The sequence below is a fragment of the Hemicordylus capensis genome, chromosome 5 (assembly GCF_027244095.1).
Source record: "Hemicordylus capensis ecotype Gifberg chromosome 5, rHemCap1.1.pri, whole genome shotgun sequence".
Classification (NCBI taxonomy): Eukaryota; Metazoa; Chordata; class Lepidosauria; order Squamata; family Cordylidae; genus Hemicordylus; species Hemicordylus capensis.
This window is the reverse complement of record NC_069661.1, coordinates 185,623,188-185,637,337: the sequence shown is the minus strand read 5'-3', so window position 1 is coordinate 185,637,337 and position 14,150 is coordinate 185,623,188. Positions and strand designations below refer to the sequence as shown.

General features: G+C 41.2%; 1 protein-coding gene across 3 annotated transcripts in view; it reads right to left on the bottom strand.

Moving 5' to 3' along the window:
* Positions 1 to 14,150, bottom strand: part of SRGAP1 (SLIT-ROBO Rho GTPase activating protein 1) — a 187,549-nt gene that overhangs the window by 109,419 nt on the left and 63,980 nt on the right. Inside the window, exon 1 of one of the 3 annotated variants that reach the window (XM_053252110.1) lies at positions 5,479 to 5,775. The exons of the other annotated variants lie outside the window; for them this stretch is intronic. The gene's annotated coding sequence lies outside the window, so the exon portion shown is untranslated. Of the gene's footprint in view, positions 1 to 5,478; positions 5,776 to 14,150 lie in introns of those variants that run through there. 3 annotated transcript variants of the gene reach the window in all.

Genomic DNA, 14,150 nt, shown 5'->3' with positions numbered 1-14,150 from the left:
TTCAGGCCGATTTAGACTTCAACTCCACAGTTAGCGCAGTATCAGATGCAGAGGTATCCAGCAACTCCTCTTGTGTGGTTAAACTGGATCAGTTTCAGTTTGAGACTCCTGAGGATGTGGACAAGCTGCTTGGAATGGTGCGTCCTACAACCTGTCTACTTGATCGTTGCCTGATGTGGCTTACACTATCTAGCAGGGAGGTTGTTGTGGAGGGCCTGGTGCCAATTATTAATGCCTCTCTGAGGGAGGGCAGGATGCCCCCTTGTTTAAAGGAGACAATTATTAGACCTATTTTTAAGAAGCCTATCTTGGATCCCTCAGAGTTTAATAACTACAGGCCTGTCTCCAACCTCCCTTGGTTGGGTTAGGTGATTGAGAAGGTGGTGGCCTCCCAGCTCCTGGTGGTCTTGGAAGAAACTGACTATCTACACCCATTTCCAACTGGTTTTGGGGCAGGCTACTGGGTGGAGACTGCCTTGATTAGCCTGATGGATGATCTCCAATTAGGACTTGATGGAGGAAGTGTGACTCTGTTTGTCCTTTTGGATCTCTCAGCGGCTTTCGATACTATCGACCATAGAATCCTTCTGGAATGTCTGAGGGAGTTGGGTGTAGGAGGCACTGCTTTGCAGTGGTTCCGCTCCTAACTCTCGGGCAGATTCCAGATGGTGTTGCTTGGAGACTGTTGCTCTTCAAAACTTGAGTTTTTCTGTGGGGTCCCTCAGGGCTCCATATTGTCTCCAATGCTTTTTAACATCTACATGAAACCACTGGGAAAGATCATCCTGGGATTTGGTGCTGGGTGCTATCAGTACGCTGATGACACCCAAATCTATTTCTCCAAGTCAACTTCATCAGGAGAAGGCATATCCTCCCTGAATGCCTGTCTGGAGGCGGTAATGGGCTGGATGAGGGATAACAAACTGAGACTGAATCCAGACAAGACGGAAGTACTTGTTGTGCCGGGTAGTTACTTGGAAAACGATATTGACCTGCCTGTTCTAGATGGGGTCATACTTCCTCAGAAGGAACAGGTACACAGTCTGGGAGTGCTTCTGGATTCACGCCTCTCCCTGGTTCCCCAGGTTGAGGAAGTAGCCAGAAGTGCTTTTTATCAGCTTCGGCTGATATGCCAGCTGCGTCAGTTTCTTGAGATTCATGACCTCAGAACAGTAGTACATTTGCTGGTAACCTCCAGACTTGATTAGTGCAGTGCGCTCTATGCGGGGCTGCCTTTGTATGTAGTCTGGAAACTACAATTAGTACAGAATGCGGCAGCCAGGTTGGTCTCCGGGTCATCTCGAAGAGACCACATTACTCCTATATTACAGGAGTTACACTGGCTGCCAATAGGTTTCCGGGCAAAATACAGAGTGCTGGTTATAACCTATAAAGCCCTAAACAGCTTGGGCCCACAGTATTTAAGAGAGCATCTTCTTCTGCACGATCCCCATCATCCACTGCGTTCATCAAGGGAGGCCTGTCTGTGGCTACCTTCAAGTAGTTTGGTGGCCACTCAGGGACGGGCCTTCTCAGTTGTCGTTCCGAGACTTTGGAATGCGCTCCCCCCACTGACATAAGACTCTTCCCATCTCTAGAGGTTTATAAAAGATCTTTGAAGACTCATCTTTTTAACCAGTCCTTTTAGCTTTTGTAATTTTAAATATTGTAAACTGTTTTTGTTTTAAGCAGCTTTTTGGAGTTTTAATTGATTTTAATGTTTATTTATTTGTATTGTTGTTTTAGGATTGTGAATCGCCATGAGACTTTGCTTTGGGGCGCTATATAAATGTACTAAATAAATAAATAGACTCTCCCTTGCAAGAGAAAGTAGGGGCTGAATAACCTGCTGAGGGATGCTCTGAAATTCTTTCATCAAGCAGGGGGTTGGTCTATTTATTTATTTATGTATCATATTTATGTACCACCCTATATAAAATCTCTGGGCAGTTTAAAATTAAAACCCAACAATTAAAAACTTAAATCATATACAACAAATTAAAATAACCATTAATAAAAAACTTATAAACTAAATGTTGGGATAAGCTTTAGCTTGCTGTATAGTTTGCTTCCAATCTACTACAAAGCTAGAGGGGGCACTATAGTTTCCTCTGTATTGGTTGGCCTATCTAGGAGTTTCTATTCTCCTTCCTGTTCTTGTTTTTTCCTGCTCCTTTGTGTATGAGTCAGCAAATTGAGTACTGACCCTTGAGTACCTTTGTCTCCCAAGTAAAGTTATTTAAAAAACCTTTCACTAGTGTTTATAATCCATGCAGACAGGATACACTCTGCAACACTAAAATCCTGATAAAATAGGTGCATTTTCAAAACTAGACAGCCTACAACTTCCCCTCCAACTCCATAATTCTCCACGCATGCTTTCTGCCAGTGTATCTGGCAACATGTTGAGATAGGAACATTCCTTTCCTATCTATCCCAGTGTGCTTGGCTGTCAAAAGTGCAGTTGCTTGCAGGCTAGTTTGTCTGTACTACCAAGTTATTAAAAACCTCATCTGCTGGGAACCTGGGAGTATGTTAATATGCCTTGGTAGTGTGCACTCCGGTGGGTGGGTGCTGTGGTGTTTGCGTGTCTGTAGGATTGTCTCTGTGCTGGGCAGGGTGACATTATTGGGCTCTTCTGTTATTACTATACACTTTGATTGATTCCTTTTGTGTATAAGTAAAGGGAGGTATCTCAGTGATGTGCAACACCATAATTGGGCCCATTCACACGATTGGGTGGGTGGGGGTGGGTGGGCTGGTCCAACTCACCTCCCCCCGCCCAGATGATAGCAGAAATGTTGCTGGGAGCACGGCCTGTACTCTCAGATGACCTGTGCTGCGCCATGCAGTGCGGAGCTCTAGAGGCTGGGACAACACGTTCTGGCCTCCGGATATTCCACAATGCACCACACCATGAGTGCGGTGTATTGACAGGATTCCCCAGGAGACGGGCAAACTATGCGCCTATCTCTATGTCCATTCGGGCTAACACAGCGAACACACGACCCTGGAGCTGGGGTTAATGATGCACTCGCACCCTTAGCCCCAGCTAAAAGCCAGGGTAAAAAGCTGGGCTAGGTGGTGCTGACCTGCTGGGATCGTGCCTGATCCTGGCAGTTCTCACAAACATGCAGTCTAACCCAGGCTGGGCTTCCCTAGCCTGGGTTAGACTGCACGTGAGACAGCCTCAATGTCTGTCAATGTCCTGATTAGTATATTTTGACAGTTCTGTGCTATCTCTTGTTTTAAATTGTAGCACTTTACTATTGATTTTGCTGCTGGGAATGCATGGGATCTCATCTACTTCAAGCAGATGTTAGTGGCTACAATTGTAGTGGGATCATAGAATTACCTACTCAAATGAAAAACTATACCAATCCCCACAGCTTCAAATGAAACATAGGGATATAGTTTCAATATGATCAGTTATGTATTCCATAAAAATAAAAGAATCTGCTGTATAGTAACAAGAACAGCTGGCTTGTAATGTCTGGCATGTGGGTAGTGTGGTTTTTCAACAAAGGAAACAGGACATTATTTATAAAGCACTGGAGGCATATAAGACATGTTGGGATGAATGAGAAAACAAGTCTATTTCTTGCCTGAAGAGTCTGTAATTTTTTTAATTTTTTTTTTTAAAGGCTGGGTGTGAAATAGAAGGGGACATGATGTGAACTAGTAAGGAGAAAAGATTGAATCAGAATTGAATTTCAAAACCAATTCTTCCCCATAGCTCTACATAGTTAAAACACACATATACATATAAACAGATATCAGTCCTAAGATAAAATATTGACATAAACTATCAGAAATGGGATAAAGAAAAATAGAAAGACTGGTAGCAAAGATAAATATTATCCGATTCTAAAGTGTGTGCATGTGCGTATATATAACACATTTATTTGTTTGTTTGTTTAAAAACAGAAAGCAACTGACAAACAGCCTAAGAAGTAAAAAAAAAAGTAATTTGTGTTAAGATGTATTCAGCAACCAACATTAGAAACATATTGAGCTGTATTGCTTCTCTACAAGTTAGCAGCATATTTTGCTCAACACCCATATGCTGCTTTTCCGTATGCCTTTCACAAGTGCAAAAAGACATCAATCTCCACATGAAACATTTTGGTTCAATCAATCAATAGAGCCCAGTGCTTATTTCTGCTTAAACCATCCTCATAATTTGCCATTCACCTAGTAGCAATTGCACCTGGGAAAATGCCTGAGTGGCAAACTGCAACTCCTTTAAAGCTATAACTGAGAACAGACGCAGCCTGTATATGCAGTAGAAATGGATACTGCCATATAGTTTGTGCACCTTTCATTTTCTCCCTTTTGCCTTAAGGGCCACTGGTCTTTGTTCTTCCTTAAAAGACAGAATACCATGTGCAGCCTCTTCACATGGTGACCACATGGCAAGTGCCGTTACTACTTCCCCAGGGCCTCCAGATCCAAAGGAAACATAAGTAGGAAATCTGTGCTTGCCATCTGCTAGGCAGTGTGACAACACACACAAGTTTCAAATAAAGTCTTTATTTTCCCAGATCTAAACTAAGGAAAGCACACATCTCTGGCCACTGCCAGATAAGCTTGCATCATATGGTTACCCAAAGGTTCTCAGAAAATTCTCAGGAAAGATTCAAGTCTTTCCAAGAAAGATTGCAAAAACTACGCCTGAGAACTTGATCCCAGTCCTCGCCGCCAGTCTCCTCTCCCTTTCTAAGCAAACTTATCCTTGTAAGAAGGGTTATGCATGTGTGCAAAAGAGAACAGGCTGAGAGGGGAAAGGCCTTACAGGCCTCATCCTTGAAGCAGCATCTCCTTCGGAGTGTAAGAGGTGTTTTTTTGGTGGGTTTTTGTTTGGCTTTGGCCTCCTGTTTCAACAAGTTAGGCTGGGAGGCAGAAGAAACTACAAAGTCTGTGTACCCACCAACACACAAGGGTAAGTTTGGTTTGGCAGCAGGGGGGCAGGAAAGAGACTGGGAAGGACAGCTGGTCAGCATGTACAACCAAGGCCCAAATTCTGGATAGGGTTTGAACCATATTGGGAATAGGATTTGCGGAATGGAAGAGTTCAGTTACTGAATGCTCCCCATTCCAAATTAACTAACGTCACTAGTCCCTTTGCTCAGCTCCCTTCTGCAGTGAGAAGTGATCCCACAGGGATCAGTCTTTTCTATTACTATCTGAAGCTCTTAAGTCTGAGGGAAACAGCAGCAGTGGGAAAAGGAGAAGCAAACAGTGGGTTGCAATAGGCAATCATCTCAGTAATACTTCACAAGGTCAGCTTACACTATGAGGTTTTTGTTTTTAGTGGTACAGGAGAACCTCATTACTGGTGGGGGTTACGTTCCTCACCTACTACAGTGAGTAACAGAACCACGAGTAATGAGTCATTATTGCAATGGGAAAAGGGGGATTAGGTTCCAAAGTGGAGGGAAAATGCTAAAACTGACAAGATAATGTGAAAAAACTTACTGTGGTGTGCTCCTTGGGGTCTGTATGTGCCTTGGGGTCTGTATGTCCCCCCATTTGCCCAGGAATGCCCTGAAATGCCCCACGGAAAAAAGTTTTTTTTAAAAAGTATATTTTTGTAAATAAGGGAGCCACAAAATGGTTCCCTGGAGACAAAATGGTGGTCGGAAACAACCTCTGTGGTCACTTCCAGCCCTCTAGGAGCTGTGGGTTTGAACCCTTTCAAATCAATGGATACTTAAAACGGGTGTCAATGAGATACCCCACGAATATGTGGAACCGCAAATAGCGGTTCCGCAAATAACAAGGTTCTCCTGTATCCTGAACCTTAGTAATCTTTGCTTGTTGATTTGTTACAAAATCACAATAAGAAACTGCACTGTGAAACAAAAGCTTTATTTATCATGCAATCTTATGAAAACCTATTTATTTATTTAACACATTTATATACCGCCAAAAATGCAAGACTCTGGGAGGTTTATAATAAAACAATAAAAACAACAAATAAAAAGCTTAAAATTACAACAATTTAAAATTTAAAACATTAAAACTATGAAAAACACAATTAAAACACTATATTAAAAATTTTAAGGTTTTAATTTATAGATAATTTTTAAATTGTTAAATTGTTTTAAGTTTTTGTATATATTTTACTGTTTTATGCTATTGTTAACAGCCCAGAGACAAAAGTTTGGGGCGGTGTACAAATTTGATTAATAAAACAAAACAAAACAAACTAAAAGGCTGGGTAAACATATGCATCTTGACTGCCTTTTTTAAAGTTGTAAGAGATGGGGAGGCTCTTATTTCAGCAGGAAGTGTGTTCCAAAGCCTTTAGGGCAGCAACAAAGAAGGATTGTCCCTAAATAGCCACCAGATGAGCTGGTGGCAACTGCAGATGAATCTCTCCAGATGATCTCAATGGGCAGTGTGGTTCATAGCGAAGAGGACATTCTAAATACCCAGGGCTCAAGCCCAAAGCTTTATAAGTTATAACTAAAACCTTGTATTTTGCCCAGAAACTTATTGCAAGCCAGTGTAGTTGGAGTAATATGGTCTCTCGTAGATGACCCAGAGACCAAACTGGCTGCCACATTCTGGACCAACTGCAGTTTCCAGACTACGTACAAAGTCAGCCTCACATAGAGCGCACTGCAGTAATCAAGTCTGGTGGTGACCAGCAGATATTTATTTATTTACATATTTTTATACCGCCCAAAACTTACATCTCTGGGCGGTTTACAACAATACTACTGTTCTAAGGTCATTTATCTCAAGAAATAGATGCAGCTGGCATATCAGCCAAAACTGATAAAAAGGATCTCTGGCTACTGCCTCAGCCTGGGATACCAGGGAAAGGTGTGTGTCCTGAAGAACCCCCAGACTGTGTACCTGTTCCTTCTGAGGAACTGTGACCCCATGCAGAACAGGCAGATCAAAACAATCTCCTGAGTTCTGACCCCACACAATAAGTACCTATGTTTTATCTGGATTCAGCCTCAGCTTGTTATCTCTCATCCAGCCCATCACTGTCTCCAGGCCGGCATTTAGGGAGGTTATACCTTCTCCTGATGATGTTGACATGGAAAAAAAGATTTGGGTATCATCAGCATACTGATAACACCCTGCACCAAATCTCCTAATGATCTCTCCCAGCGATTTCACATAGATATTAAACAACATCGGAGGCAATACGAAGCCCTGAGGGACACCATACCGAAGTTCAGTTTTTTGAAAAACAACAGTCCACGAGGGACACCATCAAGAATCTGCCCGAGATGTAAGAGTGGAAAGCACTGCAAAGCAGTACCTCCCACCCCCACAACCCCCTCAGACACTCCTTAAGGATACTATGTTTGATTGTATCGAAAGCCACTGAGAGGTCCAAAAGGACCAATAGAGCCACACTTCCTCTGTCAATTCCCAATTGGAGATCATCTATCAGGCCGACCAAGGCAGTCTCCACCCCACTGCCCAACTGAAACCAGTTTGAAATGGGTCTAGATAGTCAGTTTCATCCAAGACTGCCTGGAGTTGTGAGGCCACCACCTCCCTGCCAGATAGTTTTAGCCATATTGGGCAAGGGTCAAGAGAACAGGTGGTAGGACGCATCGATCCAAGGAGCTTGTCCACATCCTCATGAGTCACAAACTGAAATGGATCCAACCTGACCATATAAGAGGAGTCACTGGACACCTCCAATTCAGATACTGCAGTAATTGTGGGGTCTAAATCCATGTCAGCCCGCATACAAGAGATTTTACTATTTACACTGGTATACACTAAGACCATACAGTACTACTAATTTTCTTGTGTAGTATTTACTCCCCCAGCAAGCACTGCACATGGAGCATATTTAGTTCACACTCCACCTGGTTATGAATATGGTGAGGTACAGCAGCAAGCCTGAGGTTCACACACCTTTCTCCATCAGTTGCAAAACCTTCCGGGTGCTTCCCCATGTGCACATAGTACAGGTACAAGCAGGGTCTGCTCTCATAGGAATGTATGCCCATTGACCTTTATTCACACTTCTGGTTCCTTATGTAGTCGAGCCCTCACCCCCAGGCCTGCTATGCTGCCTTATCATGTGGGGTGTGGGGGTGTTCCTGGGAGGGATGAGAGAAGTTTGAAGTATACTCCCAGTAGGGTCACCCAAAGCGCGAAGGTCATCCCACTTGCCCAGCTAAAGCAAGAAGGCACCTATATTGGGCAGCAGCGATATAGGAATGTGCTGGAGGCATACATCACTTCAGTGACACTGACAAAGGCATCATTTCATACTGCACAGGAAAAGGCAATGGTAAACCACTTCTGGAAAACCACATGGATAGACAAAATAGAATGATTGTCGATGTAGTGCTGGATGATGGGCCCCTCAGGTCAGATAGTACTCAACAAGTTACTGAGGAAGAGCTGAAGATCTCTCAGAGTACCGATGGTGTTTATAACACGGTTAGATTAAAGCCTTTTGGAGTCTAGCAGCTGATGTTGCCATGAGGGAAAAGAAAATCTGACACTCCAAAGACAGAATTACAATGGGAACATGGAACGTAAGAAGCATGAATATGGGAAAGCTCGACACAGTGAAATATGAAATGAATCTACTACAGATTGACATCTTGGGCGTAGGTGAATTAAAATGGACTGGAATAGGACACTTTCAGTCAGAATTTAGAAAATCATACCATTTACTACTCAAGATATGACAAACAAAGAAGGAACAGTGTTGCTTTCATAGGAAGGATATAGCAATGGCAATACCTGGGTGCAATGCGGTCAGTGACCGACTAATATCAATGAGATTCTGTGGTCAACCCTTTAACATGACAGTTTTTCAAGTTTATGCCTCAATGACTGATGCAGAAGAAGAGGAAGTTGATGGGTTTTATGCTCAAGTTCAGTCTGAAACTGACAGAACATGTAAGCAAGAAGTGCTGCTGGTGGTTGGAGATGGGAATGCCAAAGCTGGAAAAAGTTAGGAGGAAAACACAGTTGGCCTATATGGCCTAGGAAACAGAAATAAAGCAGGAGAACAACTTATCATTTTCTGCCAAGCCAATAATCCCTTCATTGCTAACACATTCTTCATACAATCAAAGTGGTGCCTATACACATGATGGAGTACACAGGAATCAAATTGATTACATTATTGGTGCAAGGAGGTAGAAGAGCTCAATTATAACCGCAAAGACGTGGCTGGGGGCCAGTGGTGGAACAGATCATGAACTGCTCATGTACAAATTCCAAGTCAAGCTAAAGCAGAAAAACAAAGCTATCCCATTTCCACAATACGATCTTTAGAATGTTCCCACTATTTTCAAAGAGAACATCAGGAACCACTTTGAAGTTCTGAATCTCATTGATAGGGAACCAGAGGAACTGTGAAATGAAATCAAAGTAGTTGTTAAGGACGAATGTGAAAAGAGACTGCCAAAGACCAAGAAACTAAGAAAGCAAAAAGGATGTCAAAACAGATGGTGGAAATTGCCAAGAAGAGGAGAGAAGCCAAAGTCAAGAAAGATAAAGACCTCGTGAAGGAACTTAATAGGAAATTTCAGAAAGCTATTAGAAGAGTCAAGGAGCAGTACTACAATGACATCTGTTGGGTTTTATATAAATAAGACTAAAACGAAGGTGTTGACAAAAAATATGGATCAGAAATCTAATGATAGATTTTTTGAGATAAGTGAACTGAAAGTGGAGAAGAAAATTAAATACTTGGGCGTCTTGCTGACAAACAAAAACTCTTTGTTGTTTTTAAATAATTATATCAAAATATGGAATACAGTAAAAACTGACTTGCAAAGATGGACTAGAATGAACTTATCTTTAATAGGAAGAATTTCAGTGGTGAAGATGAATGTTTTACCTAAAATGCTATTTCTTTTTCAGACTATTCCTATAATTAACACCTTAACTTGCTTCAAGCAATGGCAAAAGGACATAACCAAATTTTTTTGGCAAGGGAAAAGACCAAGAATTAAATTTAAAAATTTAACAGATTCTAAAGAGGTGGTCTTACCCTGCCAGATTTAAGGTTGTATTTTGATGCTGTTTGTTTGACGTGGTTAAAAGAATGGATAACATTAAGAAATCCCAGAATACTTGATTTGGAAGGATTCGATAGAAGGTTTGGATGGCATTCATATCTGTGGTATGATAAAAGTAAAGTGCATAAAGATTTTCTCAATCACTATGTAAGAAGGAGCCTAATGAGAGTGTGGGTAAAATATAAAAAATGGTTGGAATCTAAAACTCCATTATGGCTATCCCTGACTGAAGCTTTAGCACATAGAGAGATAAATATGCAAGCTGAATGGGGTACCTATAGGGATTTGTTATGTTTCCAAGAAAAGGGCTGTAAATTAAAAAACCTAACTGAAGTACAAAATTTGGTTAGTAACTGGTTTCAGTACCATCAGTTAAATGAAATCTATAAGAAGGATCTTAAAGTTGGATTTGAGATCAAATGTCGAGATTCGAGAAGGAGTTGTGTGAAAATGACGAAAAACTAGTTTCTAAGATGTATAAGCTGTTGTTTTTGGAGGAGACAAGAGATTAAGTGGTTAAAACGACTATGATAAAATGGGCTCAAGATGTGGGTCATAATATAGATATGGCAGCTTGGGAAAATTATGGAAAATGGATTTAAAGTTCACTGCATGTTATACTTTAAAAGAAAATTATTATAAGATGATGTACAGGTGGTATTTGACACCAAAAAAATTAGCATTAATGTATAAAAATGTTCCAAACAAATGTTGGAAATGTGGACGATGTGAAGGAACCTTTTTTCATACGTGGTGGTCATGTGGGAAGGCAAAGGCCATTTGGGATATGATATATAATGAGTTGAAGAAAATTTTAAAAATGACATTTCCTAAGAGGCCAGAATCCTTCCTGCTAGGAATAACGCAAGGAGAGTTCTCCGGAACAAACTTAACATTTTTTATGTATGCAACCACAGCGGCCAAAATAGTATATGCGCAGAAATGGAAAGATAATAAAATGCCTTCAAAAGAAGATTGGTTGATAAAAATTTTGGAATACGCTGAGATGGCAAAACTTACAGCACTCATAAGGGATGAAAACTTAGAATGTTTCAAAGAAGATTGGGAGCCATTATTACTTTACTTAAAGAACTATTTTTCTAATATGGACCTTTCAGCAGGGTTTGAAATTTAGTAATAACAGCAAGTTGGGTAGGGTAAAATTGAGTTTGCAATGTGTAGGATATATGTTTTGAATTACTATAGCAAAGGTTGACTTGCATAGTTAATGAATCGTGCAGATTGGTAAGTGGGAAGTCAATATTTACTTAATTAGATGTAATGGGATTGTTAAGATATTGTAAAAACCAATAAAAAATTTAAAAAGCAAAAAACAACAACAATGACATCTGTAAAGACCTTGCAGATGGAAACAGACACAGAAAAGCAAGGAAAGTTTCCAAAAAAAATCTCTGAACTCAGAAGAAGGTTCCAACCTCAAATTGGTATGTCAGGGGATGCCAAAGGACAGATAGTAACTGATTCAGAGGAGATCAAACAGAGATGGAAGGAGTATACTGAAAATCTGTACAGCAGGGAAGTCAACATCCAATATACTCTAGAAGATATTCCCTACTTGCAAGAACCTCTCTAGTACGGGAAGATGAAATTAGATCAGCACTCTGGTCATTACTAAGTCAGAAGGTTACAGGAATTGATGGAATAGCTACAGAAATGTGGCAAGGAACAGAAAAAAAATCAGTCAAGGCTCTAACCAAACTATGCCAGCAAATTTGAAGAATGACACAGTGGCCAACAGATTGGAAGAGGTCAGTCTACATAGCCATACCAAAGAGAGCAGACTTAACAGACTACGCAAACCATCGCACAGTGCTAGCAAAATAATGCTTAGGATCATCCAATGCAGATTAGAGCCCTACGTGGAAAGTGAAATGCTGGATGTTCAAGCCAGTTTCAGAAAATGCTGAGGAACAAGAGACATCACTGCTGATGCATGCTGGATAATTGAGAAAGCCAAAGGATACCAAAAAGAAGTCAATATGTGCTTTATTGACTACAGAAAAGCCTTTGATTGCATCGACCATGTCAAGTTGTGGAATATCCTTAGAAAAATGGGTGTCCTAAAACATCTCATTGTTCTCATGAGAAACCTATACACAGGAAAAGAAGCCACAGCCCAGACAGAACATGGTGAAACAGAAAGGTTCCAGATTGGCAAAGGACTAAGACAAGGCTGTCTACTTTCTCCTTTATCCAACTTATATACTGAACATATACTGAGAGAAGCTAGATTGGAAGAAGATGAGCATGATTTTAAAGTTGGAGGAAAAAACATCAATAACCTGCGCTACACTGATGACACCACTCTGATAGCTGAGAATGCGAATGATCTGCAAGCTCTAGTCATGGAAGTCAAGAAGCACAGTGAAAAAATTGGACTATGACTAAATGTAAAGAAGACTAAAGTAATGACAATGAGTAGAGCAACCAGCCTCAGAACTGATAATGAAGACATTAAAGTGGTGGACAGCTTCTGCCTTTTAGGATCGACCATCAACAGTAAAGGATCCAGCAGTCGAGAAACATGCAGCAGACTAGCACTTGGTAGGGTTGCAATAAAGGCCTTGGAAAGGATATTTAGATGCCGTGACGTGTCTATACTTACAAAGATTAGAATCATTCAGAGAATGGTTTTTCCTGTGACACTCTGTAGATGTGAAAGCTGGACTCTGAAGAAGCAAGATAGAGAAAGTATTGACGCTTTTGAACTCTGGTGCTGTAGAAGACTTTTGAGGATAACAGCCAGGAAAACAAACAAATGGATCATAGAACAAATCCATCCAGAATTTTTACTCAAAGCACAAATGACCAGGCTCAAACTATCATACTTCAGACACATTATGTGAAAACCCAGCTCCCATAAGAAGTCCATAATGCTGGGGAAAGTTGAAGGAAAGAGAAGAGGATGACCAGCAGCAAGGTGGATGGACTCGATTACAACAGCAATGAAGGCACCACTGAGAGGCCTTAAAGGCCAAGTTGAAGACAGATAATCCTGGAGACAATCTATTTATGTGGTCGCTAAGAGTCCACACTGACTTGATGCCACTCAATCAATCAATGTAGTAGAGTAAGGCGCATGATAACAAGCCACAGGAGCACTGGAGCATGTGTATGATCTACAAAGTGGGGCCATAAATAAATACGACCCAAATGAATGGGCAACAAAATGGCAATTGAGATTCAGTGAAGAAGGGGTTGTAACATATTACCATTGTTCACATGACCAAACCTGCTGGGGTTGGGGAGAGCTGGGAGGAAGGCAGGAACCTGCCATGTTTTGGTTTAGTATTAAAACAGTTTAGTATTCCATCTTATTTAGATTCAACTTCAGTCTGTTATCTCTCTTTCAGCCCAGTACTGCCTCCAGGCAGGGAAGTTATACCATTTCCTTCAGCATATTGTTAACATTCTGCACCAAATCTCCTAAGGATCTCTCCCAGCGGTTTCATGTAGATGTTAAAGTGCTTTGGAGACAGTATGGAACTCCATACAGTCGACAATATCTGGAATCTACCAGAGAGGTAGAAACGGAACCACTATAGAACAGTGCCACCTAATCCCACCTCTCTCAGGCATCCCAGAAGGATAACATGGTCAATGGTATTGAAAGCCGCAGAGAGATCCAAAAGGATCAGCAGAGTCACAATCCCTCTGTCACCTAATTGAAGACCATCCATCGTATACAGTATATTGTGATTATATATGCTTTTCGACAGTTCTCAAAGTGGTTTACATACAAAAATAAATATTTCCCATCTAATAATCCCTCACATCCTTCAGTCTAATTTTGGTGTGACCACCTCCACACCATTTACTGGAATCAGGAAAGGATGAGGTACTCTTTCCTGGGATTTTCTCCTTTTATATTTGTCTGCCTGGCATTCACGGACTTGTTTTTTAAATGCTACATAGCATTGTCCTGTGAACTGGGACGATGGCAGAATCCTAATACCCCCACTGCAGTCCCAATCTTGATTTCTCCCTCCCTCCCTATTTGCAAAAGATAACACCTCCAATGGGAGCCTTTTCCCCTTGGCAAATTGGAGGCCTCAATCTTCATTATGAGCCACACACCCCATTGAGGTCATCTGAGGAGAT